This window comes from Brienomyrus brachyistius, chromosome 13, assembly GCF_023856365.1.
Source record: "Brienomyrus brachyistius isolate T26 chromosome 13, BBRACH_0.4, whole genome shotgun sequence".
NCBI lineage: Eukaryota > Metazoa > Chordata > Actinopteri > Osteoglossiformes > Mormyridae > Brienomyrus > Brienomyrus brachyistius.
The window spans coordinates 9,758,482-9,778,375 of record NC_064545.1 but is presented as its reverse complement, the minus strand read 5'-3'; the positions used below and the strand labels follow the sequence as shown (position 1 = coordinate 9,778,375).

Sequence of the window (19,894 nt, the reverse complement as noted above, 5' to 3'; positions counted from 1 at the left end):
AAAGACGAGCTTTTTGTAAAAGTTCAATAAATGCACGATCTCAATATTGACCAAAATAATTGCCATCGTTATTATTGCCATGATCGAGCAGCTCTGACATACACTGCGAATCAAGTTGCATAAACTGTGAATGGAGATGATTTCATTTCCACCAGCTACATTTCTCTTTTGAAAACTGTCTATCCAAAGTCAAATATATACATTTTAAACGAGTTTTAACTTTGATGGCTGTGCACAATGCATGTCTGTCTCATTTTGTTACTCCCCTTACTGACCACCCTGGTTACTTGTCCATTGGCCAGAGATACATGTGAGTGTCACCTGGCAACAAGGAAATCCACGGTGATGACAAAAAGCGTGTCTACTGCAGGAAGCTCACACAAATTACTGGTTACGGCCGCCAGTTCACCTAACAAGAGGTCTGTATGCGGAGTGCCTAAAATACAGGGAGGACACAGAAACACCACCCACACCGAGCTGGCTCTCAGGTCAGACCTGTGATTCTGCAGGTTTTGGACAGTAGCAAAACCTTCTGAGCCAACATGCCACAATTCAGTCATTTATTTATTTATTCGGAAGTAAGGCTGGTGGCATTTAATGTAATGTATGCACATGAGCTCAGAACTGGCCACCACATAACGATGAATCATTTATAGCAGTACAACCTGCAGTTGGGTCGGACTAATTGGTAGTGTATCCGAAGATGCCAATATTCTTCCATCACTGGCAGTTCGCATAGACTCCTGCATCCTTGTGAAATCCCGCACGGATCTAGGTGGCTTAGCAGGCAGAGCGAAGACCAAAACGTTCTATGAAGACCTAGATAAAGTAATGTGGCGGCACTGAGACTTGTCAAGTGAAATTCATTGAGGGCAAATGCAAGCGATTCTCGTGGGAAGTCGGGAATCTACTGCGCATGTTGCCTTCGGGATTTGGCAGTCCCTCACGTCACGGGAGATGTTTGTGCGTTCGCATCAGTGCCTCCACGACGGGCCGATGAAGTGCTCTGCAAGGTGCCTAAGTATAGATGCTTAAGAGCACAAACTTTAAGCCAAAGGACAAGAAAGGACAATAGTCTTACATTTCTGATTGCCTCAAGAAGCAGACTGCTGTATTAGAGGAACTCTTGCTGAGAGCAACAAGATTTATTCCTGGTATTAAAACAAGGAAACATTTTCACACAAAGGCTGGTAAGGTTCCTGAGCATGATTAATGCAGTGTGACAAGTGAGACTGGATGAAATTTTCTTTTCCAGTATGTCTTGCCTTTTGACTGACCAATCACAATGGAACAGCAAGGAGTTTGTCACACACATTAGGGAAGTTTGAATGTTTTGTGTTAAGGCTGCGAATGTGGGATCGGCCAGCTAGAGAGGGTCTTGTGTGACTCCTCACAGATGCCTTATGAAGATCACTTAAATGGTTTTATGCCATGTATGGCATGATAGTTTGTTTGAAGAGCAATTCAAGGCTAAAATAATTGCCCCCTCTGTCTGTTTGTAGTAAACTAGCATAATTTGCGCTTATGGAAATGTATGATTTCTGATGGCCGAAATAGCTGGTGGGAAATATGTGGGCGGTACCAGATGACTGATTTACTTTTACAGCAGTGCCCCCTCCCCCCAGCAGTGCCCCCTCCCCCCCCCCCCCCCCCCCATACCCGTCACTAAACTACAGACCAGGTTCAAAGTCAATTGTACTGCTTAATGTGGTGAGGTCAGTAGGGGCTGTCCGTGTCTGTCAGCGATCTCAGCCATCACATTAAAGGGGCGCGGTGTGGCTCAGTGGGTGAGGTCTCTGATCAGAAGGTGGCTAGTTCAAATCCCATAGTGGGCAGAGTGATGTCGACATTGGGTCCTTAAGCAAGGCCCTTCGGCCCATTTGCTCCAGAGACAAGCTGATCCTTCCTTCTCAATTGCGTGACGCTTCAAGTAAAAGAATCTGCTGAATGAGTAAATGTGAAGGGCTTTTAAAACCAGGAACCTTTACAGTACATGCAGCTTTATGTGACTCCAGGAACACAGCCGATGATCAGAAGGTGTGATGTGAATGAAATGGATGTGAATTTAAAAGCTAACTTCTAGTCTGAGTGGCTGAATGGCTGAACAGCGGTGAGGTGATCATCACTGTGGATGTCGCACACTGGGCTCAGACCAGATTCCACCACTCAGCCTCGATTTGAAACTTAATTCCTTCATGTGAGGATGGGAGATTTTTCTGCATGTATAACCCGATTTCCTGTCTTGGCTCCTTGAGACCAGGCTCTGCTGCACTGCTCCCTGTTCTGGCTTTCACGCTGCATGGGCACCTGATTGACCTGTCCGTCCCCAGTCTAACTTCTCAGCCTTTTCTTGAACTGAAGTTATGTCCTTAAAGTAGGTTGTGCAGAGGTGGAAAGTTCAGGTTCAGAAAGTACAAATCCAGACCAAGATTTACTTTCAACCAACCATTTGAGCACGGAGTTGAGCACATTCAAAGAGTACTCAGGTGGTTGGTTGAAACAAAATTTTGGTCTGGATTTGTACTTTCTGAACCTGAACTTTATACTTTCTACCTCTGGAAATGAATGCATTGTTATAAGTGTAGCATTAGCACTTTCTCCATAGAAATTAATGAGGGGTCCCCACAAAGATACAGGTCTGTGTGTGTGTATGTGTGTGTGTGTCCACAACATGATGAATACTAGTTTTTTTGATCATATGGGGACCAGTTTCTTTCTCCCATAAGGGAAAACTGAATTTTCTAAAATTCTGTGACTGCAAACAAAAAACTAAAAATGGAAAAGTTCTTGTATTTTGTTTGGTTACTTATGTTTAAGTTTTCGGCTGGGTAGGGTTAGGGTTGTAATAGTTAGCATTGGCATTTTTCCCATAGAAATGAATGAGCAGTCCCCACTAAGATATGATTATAGGTCTGTGTGTGTGTGTGTGTGTGTGTGTGTGTGTGTGTGTGTGTGTGTGCCCTGCCATGGACTGTCATCCTGTACTGGGTGGACCCCAGCCTTGTGCCATATGCTGTCTGGGATAGGCTCCAGGCCCCCTGTGACCCTGACTAGGAGCGGCTAGACGATGGATGTGTTCTTTATGAGAATGTAAATTCCTACTTATACCCATGTATCCATTTTCCATAACTGCTTATTCAATGCAGATTTATAGTAAACCTGGATCATATCCCAGGAAAAGCAGGCCACAAGGCAGGGGACACCCGGAAAGGAATGCCTGTCCTGTGCATGGCACACTCGCACACAGTCGCACTCGCACACAGTCGCACTCGCACACAGTCGCACTCGCACAGTTACACTCCCACACAGTCACACTCCCACACAGTCGCACTCCCACACAGTTACACTCTCCACTCTCACACAGGCGCACACAGTCACACTCGCACAGTCACACAGGCGCACAAACACACACAGGCACACTCACACATGGTCACACTCGCACAGTCACACACAGTCACACTCGCACACAGTCACACTAGCACAGTCACACACAGTCACACTCGCACACAGTCACACACAGTCACACTCGCACACAGTCACACTCGCACAGTCGCACACAGTCACACTCGCACAGTCACACACAGTCACACACAGTCACACTTGCACACAGTCACACTCGCACAGTCACACACAGTCACACTCACACACAGTCACACTCGCACACAGTCACACTTGCAGACAGTCACAACAGGACACCTAAGCTGCAGGAGGCTGGAGTACCGGGGATAGACACACAACAACACAAACAAACACGGGGGAAGAGATGCAAATGGGACACAAACCGTGTGTGTGTGTGTGTGTGTGTGTGTGTGTGTTTATTATAATAATGTGTATATTATAATTTTGAGACCCTAACCTAGATAAGTGGTTAGAAGATGAACATCATCAAAGAATTATTTGAATTTCTACTGAAAAACAATAAGCTCTGGACAGCGACTGTGTGTTGACTAATTTATGTTTCACTTTCTGTCCTCTCTCTCTCTCTCTCTCTCTCTCTCTCTCTCACACACACACACACACACATATATATATATATATACATACAGTACAGACCAAAAGTTTGGACACACCTTCACATTCAATGTGTTGTCTTTATTTTCAAGACCATTTACATTGGTAGATTCTCACTGAAGGCATCAAAACTATGAATGAACACGTGGAGTTATGTACTTAACAAAAAAGGTGACATAACTGAAAACATGTTTTATATTCTAGTTTCTTCAAAATGGCCACCCTTTGCTCTGATTACTGCTTTGCACACTCTTCGCATTCTCTCGATGAGCTTCAGGAGGTAGTCACCTGAAATGGTTTTCCAGCAGTCTTGAAGGAGTTCCCAGAGGTGTTTAGCAAGTGTGCAAAGCAGTAATCAGAGCAAAGGGTGGCTATTATATATATATATATATATATATATATATATATATATATATATATATATATATATATATATATATATATATATATTATATGTATGTATGTATGTGTACTGGACTGTGAATAAATATGAGGTATTAAGTATGATATTATATGGATGGCATCTGTATAAAGTTAAATACAATGACTGTGGAATGTGGATATATACTCATATAGCACCTGAGGTCCCCTGAGCAAGGTGCCGCCCCCAAGTGCTGCTCCCTGGGCGCTGAATTAGCTGCCCCCTGCTATGTCACATATGGGTTAAACACAGAGGACACATTTTGTTGCTGTGCACTGTGTGCTGTGGTGTGTCAACAATGACAATTAATCACTAAATTCTGAAATTCTGAATACTTCACATATATATGCACATTTGTGGTACAAAGTGATATGTTCCATTAGTCATGGTGATGCTGCATACGAAGCATAGCAGAAATGCAGGGTTATTTTGCTGCGAAGTTTTTGCTCTCTGGATATTTGCAGGAGTGATGTTGCGGGCCTCATTGGCCGTGCAGCACCTTGCCCTCCCCCTGACCCTCTCCTCTACCATGTTTACATGGCATTGGGGCCCCACCTTGCGAGCATCCTCTAGGGGGGGGTGGCTGGCACTGTCCTGGGCTCTGTGCCAAGCCTTTGGCTGGATGTCATTCCTTTTGCGCCCTGGCTTCCTTTAATTGTAAAGTTATAACGAGTAAGCTTGGAGTTTCTGGTGAAATGCATTCCGCGTGGGGGCAATGCTGCTGTTTTGATAAGGCGTTATTTTTATTACCGATATTAAGGAATAGGTCGCTAAATTTCCCGTAGGTGTGCATGTATGAGTGAATGGTGTGTGAGTGTGCCCTGCGATGGGCTGGCCCCCCATCCTGGCTTGTGCCCTGCCTCGTGCCCATTGCTTCCGGGATAGGCTCCGGACCCCCCGCGACCCAGTAGGATAAGCAGTTTGGAAAATGGATGGGGAGGGGGGGGTGGGTGCATTTATGTGAACTTTTAGAATAGCAGAAAGAAATTAAATAATAATAATAACAGGAAATCCCTATTCATTATGTCAGACCTGTGCTGAAAGGTCAAAATGTGCCTATTGTTCTGTTAAAATGTTAAACAAGTTATATAATTACAGCGAAAGGGCAGCAAATTGTGTTTGCTAATGCAAAATACACACATTAGCTGGAAAAGGATCCAGGTCTTTGTACAATAGTCCATTTTTGAAGGTTTAGAGCCATAATGCTTTGAAATAGAACTTAACACTTGAAACATATGTACTGTTATAACTTTACTGCTGTGTAAGTTAACGTATTGTGCGTTGCTGGAGAACTGCATTTCCCATGATTCTTTGCTCTCGCTGAAGTTAGTATGTTGTTAGGGAGGCCATTGTGTACGTGTTGTACACCGTTTCGAAGTATTATATGAAGAATTATCATTTATGTAAATGTCCTGTTCATGTTGTTAACAGGATTTGCTACATGTATCATATTCAAACAGTACAGAATTTCCCACATGTCTGAGTATATGTGTGTGTGGACATCACAAGATGAAGATGAGACCACCTAGACTCCCACCACCTAGACTAGACCGTACCACCTAGACTAGACCGTACCACCAGATGGGGGGGAAACTAGGGAGGCATGCTACAGTCAGGCCAGTGAGAACTTTAGATGTGTTTATTGGCTGCAGTGAAAGGCAGAATATGCATTAGTCAGCAGTGTCCAGAGCACTTCACAGAAGTAGGCAACATACTGCGATGGCGAGAAGGCAGGAATAACTGAAAATGAGCTCTCCCTTCTGGGACAGAAAGAAAAAAAAGTGGAGAGAAGTACAAGTAAAATTCTAGAAGAAAGCCAGTTTTAAACATTTTTGCATGGTCTGGTCAAAGTGCTGACTATTTACCATCCATCCCTTAGGGAACCCAAAGAATTTATTGCTAAAAATTGGCAGCTGTTTGAGAGACCGAGGACTGAAATTCATCAAGGTAATATAATCGCCGTTAATGTAAGTGCCAATGCAAGTTAAACGTCAGAAAAATGCCATTGCAATATGGCCTGATGTGGAACAGAAGCAACCAATCAAAGAAGGTAAAATGGGAAAACTGGTACATATATTCTAGAAAATGTTTAATGCGATCTGCCACAAGTGCCACAGAAGCACTGGATACATGGCAGGATGCACCTGGACAGGAAGCCATTCCATGGTACATAACGGAGAGCATTATCTCTACAAAAACAAACTTAAAATGGCATCGCAGGAAGTTAAACTGGCTCTGAACTAACTCAATTAAACTTCAGCTACCTGCAGGTAATAAACCGACAAGAAAAGAGCTCACCGGGGAGATTGTGTTGCCATCATCCACATCCCCTCCTTCCTTTCAGTCCTTCCTCCTATCTGCAGGCCAGCTGCCTTTTATCAGAGTTAAACTGAGCTAAGTTCACTTAGACCCAGCTGGGTGTCAGACTGACAAGCTTTTAAAGACTTGAAATGATTTTCTCCGAAAATTCAGCCCAGTGTTTTTCACTTTGCTCTCGGCAGCAGGAAATGTCTGATTTCTATTGATTTAGTGAATAATATGAGTCCTTGCTGCCTTGTGACTCTTTAAATTCAGTTGGTTCAGAGCTGTTTTGGGAGCTAGTCATATAATTTGAGCTTTTAAAAAATAATCAGCAGTTTCATGATTTTCATTGACAAAATCTGAAATTTTACTAGGGGAATTTATTCTTTTCATATTCTGTGTTTTATCTCATTATATTTTTAATTCTGTGGTTTAAAATTTAATGGAATAACTGAAAGGTCATATAGATCATTTGCTATCTCAAATTAAGGCATCTTACGACAGGAGGCTAACTGCTATATGACAGCTGCTCTTTAAGCTGAATTTAATGCTTTATTTGAAAAAACTAAACATAAAGTTGGTGTACTGTATAATTCTATTGTTCAGATTCATGTTTTGGAAAAACTACTTTAAAAAGTACCATATACAAATGTGTTTTTGTAAAGAAGGCAACGTGACACTGATTGACTTCTTTGGAGTGGTACGATCGAGGGAATATCGACTCAGCAGACAGGCAAGGGATTTAGCCTGCTAATTCCGAGCAGGAAAATCGATGCTTTTATGGCGTTGGATTGCTGGATGCTGGTCTAGATCAGGCAACGTCGGGGATGTTCACAGCTCGTAATTTCTCAGCCTACAGTAATGACATGAAGGCAGCAAATGCAGCTTGTCAGCTATACATACACAGAAGCCGTGCTGCTTTGGTGAGCAGAAGGGTCACCTGTCCTTTTCATCGTGACAGTGATGCGCGTAGAGATGGTCACGATCCTTCCCTCTGCTGATATGTGAAGAAGACTAACTCTTCTGTATAAAAGGGATTATGTGTGGCTCTTCGGGTTCGGACTCTGTGGCTGTGAATGGAAGGTCGCTGGTTCAAATCCCGTGGATGACAGAGTGATGCCGCTGTTGGACCCTTGAGCAAGTCCCCTAAGCCCAATTGCTTCCGGGCTGCCTGTGCTTTCGGATCCGTTACATTGGACAAAAAGCGTCTGCAAAATAAAAAAAAGAAATGTAAGTGTATGACATGAACAGTTGGCACCCATCAGCTACTGTAGACAGCCTGACTGTGGGGTACCTCACATGACTCTCAGCTGCCTGGATCATGTGCTCTGCTTCCTGTGACTTGTGCCACTGCCTCTGTCAGGTGAGAGTGAGACAGGTGCCTGGCTGCCTTGCATTAGCTCGTGATGTACGATCCGGTGCCACACATGACTGCCTGTCCCCCCTATACTAAGCAGACTGTATCCTAACACATGCTCCCAGTTTTCATCACAGGGTAGCTGAGACCATACTCAGCTTGTCTGGCGATTTCATGCTGAAGCCCCTACCCCTGCAGTTCATCCTGCTGATAAACTCTCACGATTAATATCTGTCCTTCGGTTTTCCATAATCACTAACCCAGTACAAGGGTGCGGTGAGTCTGAGACCGCAGGAAGCGCGGAACACACGTAGGGGGCGCCGTGAATGTGATGCCGGTCCATTGCAGGATATAAACTCCCACACACACTAAGGGCAATTTCAAGTCACTAATTCACCTAAATACATGTTTTTGAACAGCAGGAGGAAACCAGAGTACCTGCAGGCAACCCACGCACAGATCCTTGCCACTCATTTAGTATCACAAATTATGTTATATTTATAAATGGCTATTATACGTATCAAAGACATACAGCACTGCTGCAGAGAGGAAATTGTTGAGGCATCAGTTTCAGATCCACCCGGCCCTGGTGCACTAGACCTCCTCCTTACAGTAGCTACAGTCGCTAGTGGTCTTTTGCCTGTCTCGAATCCTGAAGCACCTACACGTAGTAGTGCGTCTGCACTAAAAGACAGCAGACAGATGGCTGTGGGTCCCTTCTCCGCAACCTTAATCCTCTGGTGAACTACTGTTGTTCATTTCTTTTTAGCTGGGCTATTAAGCCAGGGGAATACAAAGAAGGGAGTCTTCACTGGCCTCCTGGGGCTGGATGCTAACTTAAAAAGTAGGGCGTGAAACTGAGGAGAGCCATTGCAGACCAGGCGAAGCCTTCAGCGCATTTGGCTGATGCACCAGCTATGATGTGGGGCTGACGGCAGCCTCATTGTTTACACCCAGATGGTTGTAATTCCCTACCTGGGTTGTTCTGTAAGGGCTGAACTGACGACCCGCTAATATACGGGGTGCTTGTCGCTGCCTGTCTCTTCCTGGTGCAGTTGAAAGGGAGCTACAGCGTTGGCTAAACGGACACGAAGAGGCTGATAACAGGGGCGTCAGGTAGCTGACAGAGCATCTCACAGAGCCGCTTGCCACTTATGCCACCGGAGCTCGGCACTGTCACTTCAACACCAGAGCTGGGGGGGGGGGGGGGGCACTGAAATCAGCTTGGATTCTCGTATGGGTGCTGCATGCATGTCACATTATCCTTGTGGAGCCGCTGTCTATCGATTTTACAGCCTCAGTAATGAGTGAGAAAGCTAAACGAGTTCGGTTACAGGAATAATTACATGCTCAATCAAATGCTTAAATACTCAGCTAGAATAAAAAAAAAAAAATGACCTGCTCACATTGCAGTTCTCCAGGACCAGAAGTGTAGAGCGAGGGCCTTTGGGCCGATGGAGAACATGTACAGTGGCTTTAACTTTTAAAAAGAATTTCGTAACCTTTCAGCACTGAGACAAATAGCCCGTGTGTTTTATCGGCATCATTAATAAAAGCAGTGGTCCACAAACATTTCACTTTAGCTTGTGTGCTGTAGCATTCAATCATCTGCTTTCCTGCTGGGTCACCTGCTCCTTTATTATTGATAACAAAGGACTCCAAGCTTTTAATAGTTTTTTTTTTTTTTTTTACTCTGAACACATGCTATGTTATGACTAATTGCTAGTTAGCAGAATCTGTATAGCAGGAACTTAGCAGCTGGTAGGTTAGTATGTTTTCAAGGCTGTTTTATTACTTCTGTAGAGATTCAAATCTGAGAACAGTTGAACCAGAAATACGGAGAATGAAGTTTTTATTCCTGTCGCGATCACGTCGCGATGGAATTGCGATTGCGTGGCGCATGATCAGTCGTCAGCAGGGCTTCAGATGACGAGCGAAACGTTTGTCCGGATGCCGGCTTTTCAGTACTATATGGACGTTTACTTACGCTCACAGTTTGATAAGCAGTTCAGGCGTGTGCCTAAGATATTCATGAGATGTGTGTTGTGACGTCCACAAGTTAGTGATCTGTATGAATTCGTTGTACATAGCAGGGCCTCTTTTCCCCTCTGCCATCTTCCCTCCTTCGAGATAAACTTGAGAGCGAAGCTTGGAATCCAGGTAATTTGTATCACTGGAACATTTTCTTTTTTTGGGGGGAGGGCTATGGGCCTTCAGTTAAGGGCCCAACAGCCATGTGACCCATTCTGTCGAAGATGGGATTTGAACTGGCAACTTTCCAATCACAGACAGAGCCCTAACCTGCTGAGCCACACACCAGTAAGCCAGATGTCCGCTGGTGGGTCTTCATGTTCAGATTCGTCAGGCGTTTCTGTTCTCAGAGGACCAAACAGCTGGCGAGTTAGTCTGTGTGAGAGCCAGAGAGCTGCCGTCATTTCTGCATGTCCAACAGAGTCTCCGGAGCGTGTTTCCTCCTAAACCAGGCGCTGTCATCCCTCCATTCTTTCTGTTCTGGTCTCGCCTATTCTTCTCACTTCTGTTATTAGTGACCAGTGAGGAGACGCCTTGCACATGTCGAGCACAAAACGCCACTTTCACACAGAGCATCTACTGTTGGGCACAATTAAATCAAATCCGATTTATTCTCACTTGGAACAAACAATGAACAGCCATGTCAGTTTAGCTGTGAGCTGATTTCCCTACCTCTACATTAAGGAAAAGCAGTAATAACTTCCACCATGTTATTAATATAAATATCTTCCTCACCAACACATCGAGCATGGCTGCCAACTGCCCCGCATCTCACGTGACACTCAGGCTTTCAGAATCTCACGCTTGCACCAGAAATCTTAAGGCAAATCTATTTTTTTCCATTATAAACCTAAAATTAGCTACATCAAAAGCATTGGGGTAGCTTGCACCCACTACAGACAATTTACAAAGCAATAAAGCTGTTTCATACTTGTAAATGCGTGTGTCTCTATGTGAATATGTGGCTCGATTGAAAATCTCACTCCAGCCAGCTGACCAAAGTTGGCAGCCCGGATCAAGGTCTCTTGCTTTTGGATTTACTTGAGGTGACCGGCCATTAGGTTTGGGATGTTGTTAGTCTGAGAGGCGACGAGGATGGGCCTGGATTGTGAAGTGTCTCTGTCTCAGCAGTGTCTCTGTACTGCTTCCCATGTGATTAAATGTGCAGGGGGATGCACCCAATTAGCTCCCAGACTGAACACGAGTGGGGGCATTGCGTGTAATTCGGCAGGGAAGTTCAGCCAGAGCATCTGCAGCTTGTAGTACAGTGTCTCTGCCCTGCGCTTATACACAATGATAATTTGGGTATGGCGGATAAATGGGTATTGGGTCATGTTCGATGTTATTATGTGAAAGCAGTGGGTATGGGGTCATGTCAGGTGTTACTGTGTGAGGGCAGTGGGTATTGGGTCATGCCCGATGTTATTATGAGAGGGCAGTGGGTATTGGGTCATGCCCGATGTTATTATGAGAGGGCAGTGGGTATTGGGTCATGTCCGATGTTATTATGAGAGGGCAGTGGGTATTGGGTCATGTCCGATGTTATTATGAGAGGGCAGTGATTATGGGATCATGTCAGGTGTTACTATGTGAAGGCAATGGGTATAGGGTCATGTCAGGTTTTACTGTGCGAAGGCAGTGGGTATGGGGTCATATCCAAAGTTACTATGAGAAGGCAGTGGGTATGGGGTCATATCCAAAGTTACTATGAGAAGGCAGTGGGTATGGGGTCATGTTCGATGTTATTATGTGAAAGCAGTGGGTATGGGGGTCATGCCCGATGTTACTAGGGGAGGGCAGTGGTTATGGGGTCATGTCAGGTGTTACTGTGTGAAGGCAGTGGGTATGGGGTCATGTTAGGTGTTACTGTGTGAAGGCATTGGGTATGGGGTCATATCCAAAGTTACTATGAGAGAGCAGTGGGTATGGAGTCATGTCCGATGTTACTATGAGATGACAGTGGGTATTGGGTCATGTCCGATGTTACTATGAGAGGGCAGTGGGTATGGGGTCATGTTTGATGTTACTATGAGAGGGCATGGGTATGGGGTCATGTCCGATGTTACTATTTGAAGGCAGTGTGTATGGGATCATGTTCGATGTTACTATGAGAGAGCAGTGGGTATGGGGTCACGTCCGATGTTACTAATTGAAGGCAGTGTGTATGGGGTCATGTTCGATGTTACTATGAATGAGCAGTGGGTATGGGGTCATGTCCGATGTTGCTATTTGAAGGCAGTGTGTATGGGGTCATGTTCGATGTTACTATGAGAGGGCAGTGGGTATGGGGTCATGTTCAATGTTACTATGAGAGAGCAGTGGGTATGGAGTCATGTCCGACGTTACTATGAGAGGGCAGTGGGTATGGGGTCATGTTCGATGTTACTATGAGAGAGCAGTGGGTATGGAGTCATGTCTGATGTTACTATGAGAGGACAGTGGGTATTGGGTCATGTCTGATGTTACTATTTGAAGGCAGTGTGTATGGGGTCATGTCCGATGTTACTATCAGAGAGCAGTGGTTATGGGGTCATGTCCGATGTTACTATTTGAAGGCAGTGTGTATGGGGTCATGTTCGATGTTACTATGAGAGAGCAGTGGGTATGGGGTCATGTCCGATGTTACTATTTGAAGGTAGTGTGTATGGGGTCATGTCCGATGTTACTATTTAAAGGCAGTGTGTATGGGGTCTTGTTCAATGTTACTATGAGAGAGCAGTGTGTATGGGGTCATGTTCGATGTTAATATTTGAAGGCAGTGTGTATGGGGTCATGTTCGATGTTACTATGAGAGGGCAGTGGGTATGGGGTCATGTCCGATGCTACTATTTGAAGGCAGTGTGTATGGGGTCATGTCAGGAGTTACTGTGTGAAGGCAGTGGATCATGCTACGTTCCTTAGTGTGTCACAAAATCCAGTAGCACCAGTGTCTCTGTGATACATCATTAACACATTTCCAGTAAAATGCACATCACTGTTTTGCAGTTACCTTCTCTGACTAAACTCTAGCAAATGTATTGTTTAATCAATTTTAGTTCATTAATATTTTAGTCTAGTACTTTTAGAAAATGGACTTTTGGGATAACTGCCCACTGGCTCAGCACTGTTATTTAAAGCAGTTCAATGGTCACCCAGCAGCTAAATCCCGCCAGGCTGTCGTGTAGATCAGGCTGTTGACATTTGTCTCTGTTTATACCAACCTGTGGCTTTCGTAGCAGCAAGACAGGTCATTCGCTCTGTGACCCCCCTCCCCTGTATCTGCAGTGTGACTCATTCACTCAAGAATAACCCCCAGATCCCAGACCTCAAGCAGACGTCATCACGGATAGGGCAGCCGTCCAGAGAAAGAGACATTCAGGGAGATGCTGCCTACATGTATCACGACAGGCCCAAAAGGCATTCCAACTATCAGAGCTGGTGAACTCTAAAGTCCTTTCCTGAAACAAGAGAAAGGCTGGAACCTCTTAAGTGTTTAAGAATGAAGGTGTAGAATACAGACCGTGGTACCGATCTGATTCCAGCTTTTCCTGTTTCTAAAACTGGAGCTGGCTGGCAGAGAATAAGGACCTTAACTTCTGAGAATAGATTAAAAAATTACAATAAAGGTGAATTTTGGAATATTTTTTGCTTACAGAGATCAAAGTGCAAGCATTATTCCAATAGTTGTCTCAGCTTCAAAAGGAATTTCATCATGAATCTGAAATTATATACTGCAAATTAATATTATAGACAAGTATTTGTGTTGTTGTAGGGTATTAGTGGTCTGCAATATGCAAGTGATATTTAAAATGCATCCACCTTCCATACCACACATCCAAGACAGGTTTGTGGTGATCCCATCCCAGAAAGCACTGGGACACCCAGGATGGGGTACCAGTCCATCTATCCATCCATCCATCCATTTTCTGAAACCGCTTATTCATCCTATTCAGGGTTGTGGGGGGGGGTCTAGAGCCTATCCTGGAGGCTACGGGGGCAAGGCAGGGAACAACCTAGGATGGGGCACCAACCCATCACAGGACATATTCACAAACCATTCACTCACACGCACACGCCTTTGAGCAACTCCAATTAACTCCAATTAACCTCAGCATGTTTTTGGACTGTGGGGGACAAACCGGAGTACCCAGAGGAAACCCCACGACACTGTTAACCACTGGATACCAGACACCAATCCATGACAGGAACTGTACACTGTTACACACTAAGAACAACAGTAGAGGTCTGTTAACATTGGAGGGCCAAGCTTGATATTTAAAATATATACAATGAATTGCAGAGATAAAAAGATATATATATATATATATATATATATATATATTACATAAGTTATATATAGGCATATCTTAAAATAACACCCGAGAAAACATTTAGCTCTTTTTTTATGATCAGTGATGTGTGAGAGTAAAGGTGAACAGTCATTTAGCTGATGAGAAGAGTCTCTGTTGTACTGGGGGGGGGGGGGGGCAGTCAAGACATGTCAAGGCAAAAGAAAATTGACAGAGCTCGGGAAATAATACTAAATAATACTAAAAAAACACCCACAATTTACAATCTAGTGAAATTCAAGAAAAGGGATATTTTTAAAAAAACAGACAAGAGACGTGTGCAAATGTAAAGACCCCAGTTAATATGACAGCCTGTGGCAAAGTGCCCCCCCTTCTTACAGAAGTCGTGGTACATTAGACGGTTCCACAACATTCATCGTATCATGAATGGGTCACGCTTGCTTCTTCCCATTAATACAGGTGTCTGTACCTGTCCGATCAGATGAGGATAGAATATTCAAAGAATATTGATGCATACTGTCTATCAATCTATCTATCTATCCATCCATCCATCCATCCTTCTGGCTGTCTGTCTAGTCTGCTAGTAGGTCTGTTTTATTAATAATTGTATTAATTTTCAAGTAAAAAATATGCTAGAATTATTACTAAGATGCAACCACCATTATTATATATTTTATTATTATTTGTGTTATGTTGCTTAAATGATGTTTTTCCCATATGACGGGTTTCTCCCACTTACGGTGATAGTTAGCCGGATCAATTTATGGTCACAAGGGTTCAGCTGCAGGTCTGAAACTAACATCTGTGTCTTTAAATTTCGAGCCATCAGACTGGACCTTTAAAAGCTAAAGTGCTTTCTCATCAATCAATATATATACATGACCTTTGCTCAAGGAAACATTCTGTTTCTAGCAGCTAATAATTTATTCATATATCCAGAAAACCCTAAATGAAACGAGCTGAGCTGTGAGGCCTTGCAGGCAGACAGACAGGCAGGCAGACAGACAGACAGGTAGAGACAGACAGACAGACAGTAGAGACAGACAGACAGAGAGACAGATAGACAGAGACAGACAGACAGGCAGACAGACAGAGACAGACAGACAGGTAGAGACAGACAGACAGACAGGCAGACAGACAGACAGACAGGTAGCGACAGACTGACAGGCAGGCAGAGACAGACAGACAGGTAGAGACAGACAGACAGAGAGACAGATAGAGACAGACGGGCAGACAGACAGATAGATAGACAGATAAACAGACAGACAGACAGATAGACAAACAGACCACGGTTAAGGTGGACATTTGTAACTGCTGTTCATTTGGTCTGTGATCAGGGCTTCTTAGAGTTGGTGGAATTTGGCTAATGGCTTCCTCTCCTCTTTGTTCCTTCATCTTTACAGGCATGATTTCAGATGCCCTGGGCGTCCAGAGTTCTGGATACAGTGAGACATCAAGGGCTGCTTGCCAGGAAAAATCAGTCGCACTCTTAAGTTCCTCATGGTAGGTGCAGATTGTTTAAGCTGCCATTTACTCACACATTACAGTACAATTTACACACTCTCACTCGGACTGACCTTTTACACTTCTTTAAAGAAAGACATTAACTGAAGTATTTTAACATCGCTGTTTTGGAAACACGCCTGATGATTCTGTGGTACATGGTATGTCACCACTGGAAGAGGTTAAATGTGTTTACGTTTTATACTTTACACTTTTAAACTTAACACATGCTATAGGTCTGTAATGGCTGTATCTGTCAGCCTGCAGTACATGCATTTTCTGCAAAAAACTTACAATAAATCTTTTAAATGTATATTATCACTGACACTGATTTTAATTATATTCAGGTGCAGTTCTGAATACAGGACCTTATGTGCTTTTATTAAATGATGCTGCTTTTTCACACTTGATACAGCTTCAACCAACAAAACCTAACCCTGTCAGTTGAATGTGTGGTGATTAAAGGAGGCAATATCTCAATCAAATTAAACGGAGGGGTACATGTAGTCACTCCCGTTTACTACACCCCTGGTAAAAATGAAATGACCTTGGTAGACACAATTGGCAAAATAAATACAAACCCGTGGAGGCAAATCTGCTAACTCAAAAAGAACAGGCGGATGTTGTTGGACCTGCCTTTTCATGCTGGCCCATTAAAGCCATCGTCTGTTTTTCTTTAAACGTTTATCCTGCCTGGGAGAAAATTCGCAGTTCATCGTGGCACTCCATCCGGCTATCGTTTCCACAGGTTGCAGAATACCTCGTACAGCACATGTCAGGCTTTGGCCGCTGCGATCCACCTACGGCGGGGAGGCTAAGAGCAACAGATGGAGAGTCGCGCAGGGATAGCGGGCAGCCCTCGCCGCAATATGAGCCGTGGGCTTTAAAAAGAAGCAGCGCTGCGTGTTTCGCCGTCCGCGGCCAGCGCGCGCTCTTTCTCCCACGTTGTCGGATGGAAAGGGGACTGATCTCATGGGATTGGAGGAGCGACGACGTGCCCCCCTCCCGCAGGGCAAACGCACCATGGGGAAAATGCAATTTGGGCAAGCTGTCAACTAAATCAATGCTGGTTTTGTATATTTTAATATTTAAAAAAATTAAACATGTATTATTCCGTTTTTACATTAACCTACTAATGCTTCTATTAGCTATTGCGGAAACGAGCTTGATTTACAATCATTAAAATGACGCAATTCACAGTTGGGTGTCTTTTGAACGAACATAAATAGACAGGTAAATTTGAAAGTCCGTATCCAAAAAGCGATCTTAATCGTGTGCCTTCCCAAGCGCATTTGAGCAGCAGGCTGCAGGGACCCACTGCAGGTTTCCCCTCTGGCTCCTGGCTGAGTTACTCGGCATCACTGCATGATTAGCGCAGCATCCGCAGTTAGTCGCACTGTGGGGGTCGCCGTTCGGGGTGGATACAAATACCAGGGTCAACATTTCTGCTTATTTTCTACAGATATAAAAGAGTGTATCAGCGAATAACTACCGTCTCCCTGTAATACACTTTCCGAATTTTATGTCTTAACAGTCCGTTCAACTAATAAATAAATTAATTTAGGCTTTCCCGTGTGTCCTGCCTAAGTATCCTGATATATTCCGTGCCTTTACTAACAAGGTAGTTAGGACTGAGTTAAAGCAATGCAGCTGAATTAAAGGCTAATGTCATCATGCCTCCTTCGATGTGTAAAATATCTAGTTAATATTTTTATAAGGTAATCCCGTAGCAGGAACCCTGTAGCCTTCTTAGTGGTTTTATTTATTGAACAGGATGCTTATTGTTGACCTGCAGGTGCTCGGAGGGGGCGTTTAATCACTGCCTGCTTAAATGGCAGCCATTGTGAGCCAGCGCTTGCAGAATCTTGCCTGCCGTGGTCACTCCAACTGAGCCCTGCTTGACCTCAAATACTGCTGAAAATTGAAAAGCAAATTGCAGTATCTGGGTGTCGAGTAAGTACTTTCTTAGGATGCCTATGAATGGCCAAGGCTCTAGAAAGAGAGATTAAAAAACCTGATGTGCCGCTGGTGTGTGTTTCAAGCTGGTTTGAATGTTGTACCTGTGACTGAAAGTTGCTGGTTTGAATCCCAATGGTGCCTTTTGGCAAGGCCCATTTCTGCAAACAGTATATTTCTCTGGACAAAAAAATTGTGTGAGATAAATATAAATTTGGCAAGGTAGCGTGTGACTCCACAGGCTAGTGCTTGTGACCAGAATGTTGTCAGATTGAATCCTGGAGGCTGGAAGACTGATGCTTTTGTGAGACCCTAGAGCAAAGACCATAACCCCCTGATTACACCAAAGGTGCCTTATAAATGGCTGACTCTGTGCTTGTATGTCTTAAGAAAAAGGAAAGCAGTATGGTATATGTGGAAATTGTGTTCCGGTATGGTGTATGCGAAAATAGTGTTACGGTTGGTATATGCGAAAATAGTGTTCCGGTTGGTATATGCGAAAATAGTGTTCCGGTATGGTATATGCAAAAATAGTGTTCTGGTTGGTATATGCGAAAATAGTGTTCTGGTTGGTATATGCGAAAATTGTGTTCCGGTAAGGTATATGCGAAAATAGTGTTCCGGTATGATATATGCGAAAATAGTGTTCCGGTAAGGTATATGCGGAAATACTGTTCCGGTATGGTATACGCAGAAATTGTGTTCCGGTATGGTGTATGCGAAAATACTGTTCCGGTATGGTATGTGCGAAAATTGTGTTCCGGTACGGTATATGCGAAAATAGTGTTCCGGTACGGTATATGCGAAAATTGTGTTCCGGTACGGTATACGCGAAAATAGGGTTCCGGTATGGTATATGCGAAAATTGTGTTCCAGTAAGGTATATGCGAAAATTGTGTTCCGGTAAGGTATATGCGGAAATTGTGTTCCGGTATGGTATGTGCGAAAATACTGTTCCGGTATGGTATATGCGAAAATAGTGTTCCAGTATGCTTGTGCAGGTGGCAAATAAAGCATTGTTTATTTTTCATTTCACCAAGATCTTGCAAGGTACTAACTGGGGAATAGCTAACAATCAATCATCCATCCGTATTCTAATTGTTTCTCCTGGTTAGGGTCATGGGGGGGCCTGGAGCCTATCCCAGACACCAGAGGGCACAAGGCTTGGGTCCTCCCTGGGTGGGATGTACAGTACCAGTCAAAAAAGCCTGGACCCACCTGCTTTTAATTCAGTTGTTTCTATTTAGTTATATTATTCACCTTGTAGTAAAAAGCCTTGATGCAATGAAGTAATATGTATCAATCACTGCAATAACCAAAAGAAATGTTCGGCATCTTAAAATGTTCTCAAATTTTAGACATTTCGAAATAGCGCCCTTTTACGTCGATAACAGCATTGCAGACTCTCGCCATTCTTTCAACCAACTTCCATATGTTTCTCTAACAGTCCTAATGGTGTTTCCACTGGTCTGGGTACAAGTTGGCTACCTCTCTTACTCTTCAATCTAACTCACCCCACACCAGCTCTGTAGGGTTTATGTCAGGGAATTGTGGGAGTTAGATCATCTGTCACAGCACATCATCTCATTCCTTTTTCACAAGATAATACAGTCCTTACATAACCTGGACTTGTGCTTAGGGTCATTATCTTGTTGGAAAAACAATGTTCAGTAAGTGTGTCCAGACTATTGACGGGTATTGTATCTGAATATCATGTAATCACAAACACAAAAGTTTAGTTAAATTTAGTTCAAATAAAACAAAAGATTTGGAACCATATTGCACTTCAGTGGTCTCCTGTTTCGAATGGTATGCCGTAATTTCCTTTCAAAACATTCTAAAACATTTTCTCAAGCTGGAGGAGTTTAAAGAAAGCATTTCAGAAAATGGATGGATGACTGAAAAAGATGACACTGCAAACTCCAAAACCCATTTATCTGACCGTGACATTGTTCCTCGCAGAGTGCGTTACCTCATGCGGCTATTTAATGAGATGAAGGAATTATGAATTCAATGCACCCAGTA

The 19,894-nt window shown here is 43.7% G+C and overlaps 1 protein-coding gene across 3 annotated transcripts in view; it reads left to right on the top strand.

Annotated features, from left to right (window-relative positions):
- Positions 1–19,894, top strand: part of otud7a (OTU deubiquitinase 7A) — a 63,706-nt gene that overhangs the window by 5,025 nt on the left and 38,787 nt on the right. For all 3 annotated transcript variants that reach the window (XR_007381965.1, XR_007381964.1, XM_048972895.1), the window contains exon 2: positions 15,814–15,913. The gene's annotated coding sequence lies outside the window, so the exon portion shown is untranslated. The remainder of the gene's footprint in view (positions 1–15,813; positions 15,914–19,894) is intronic.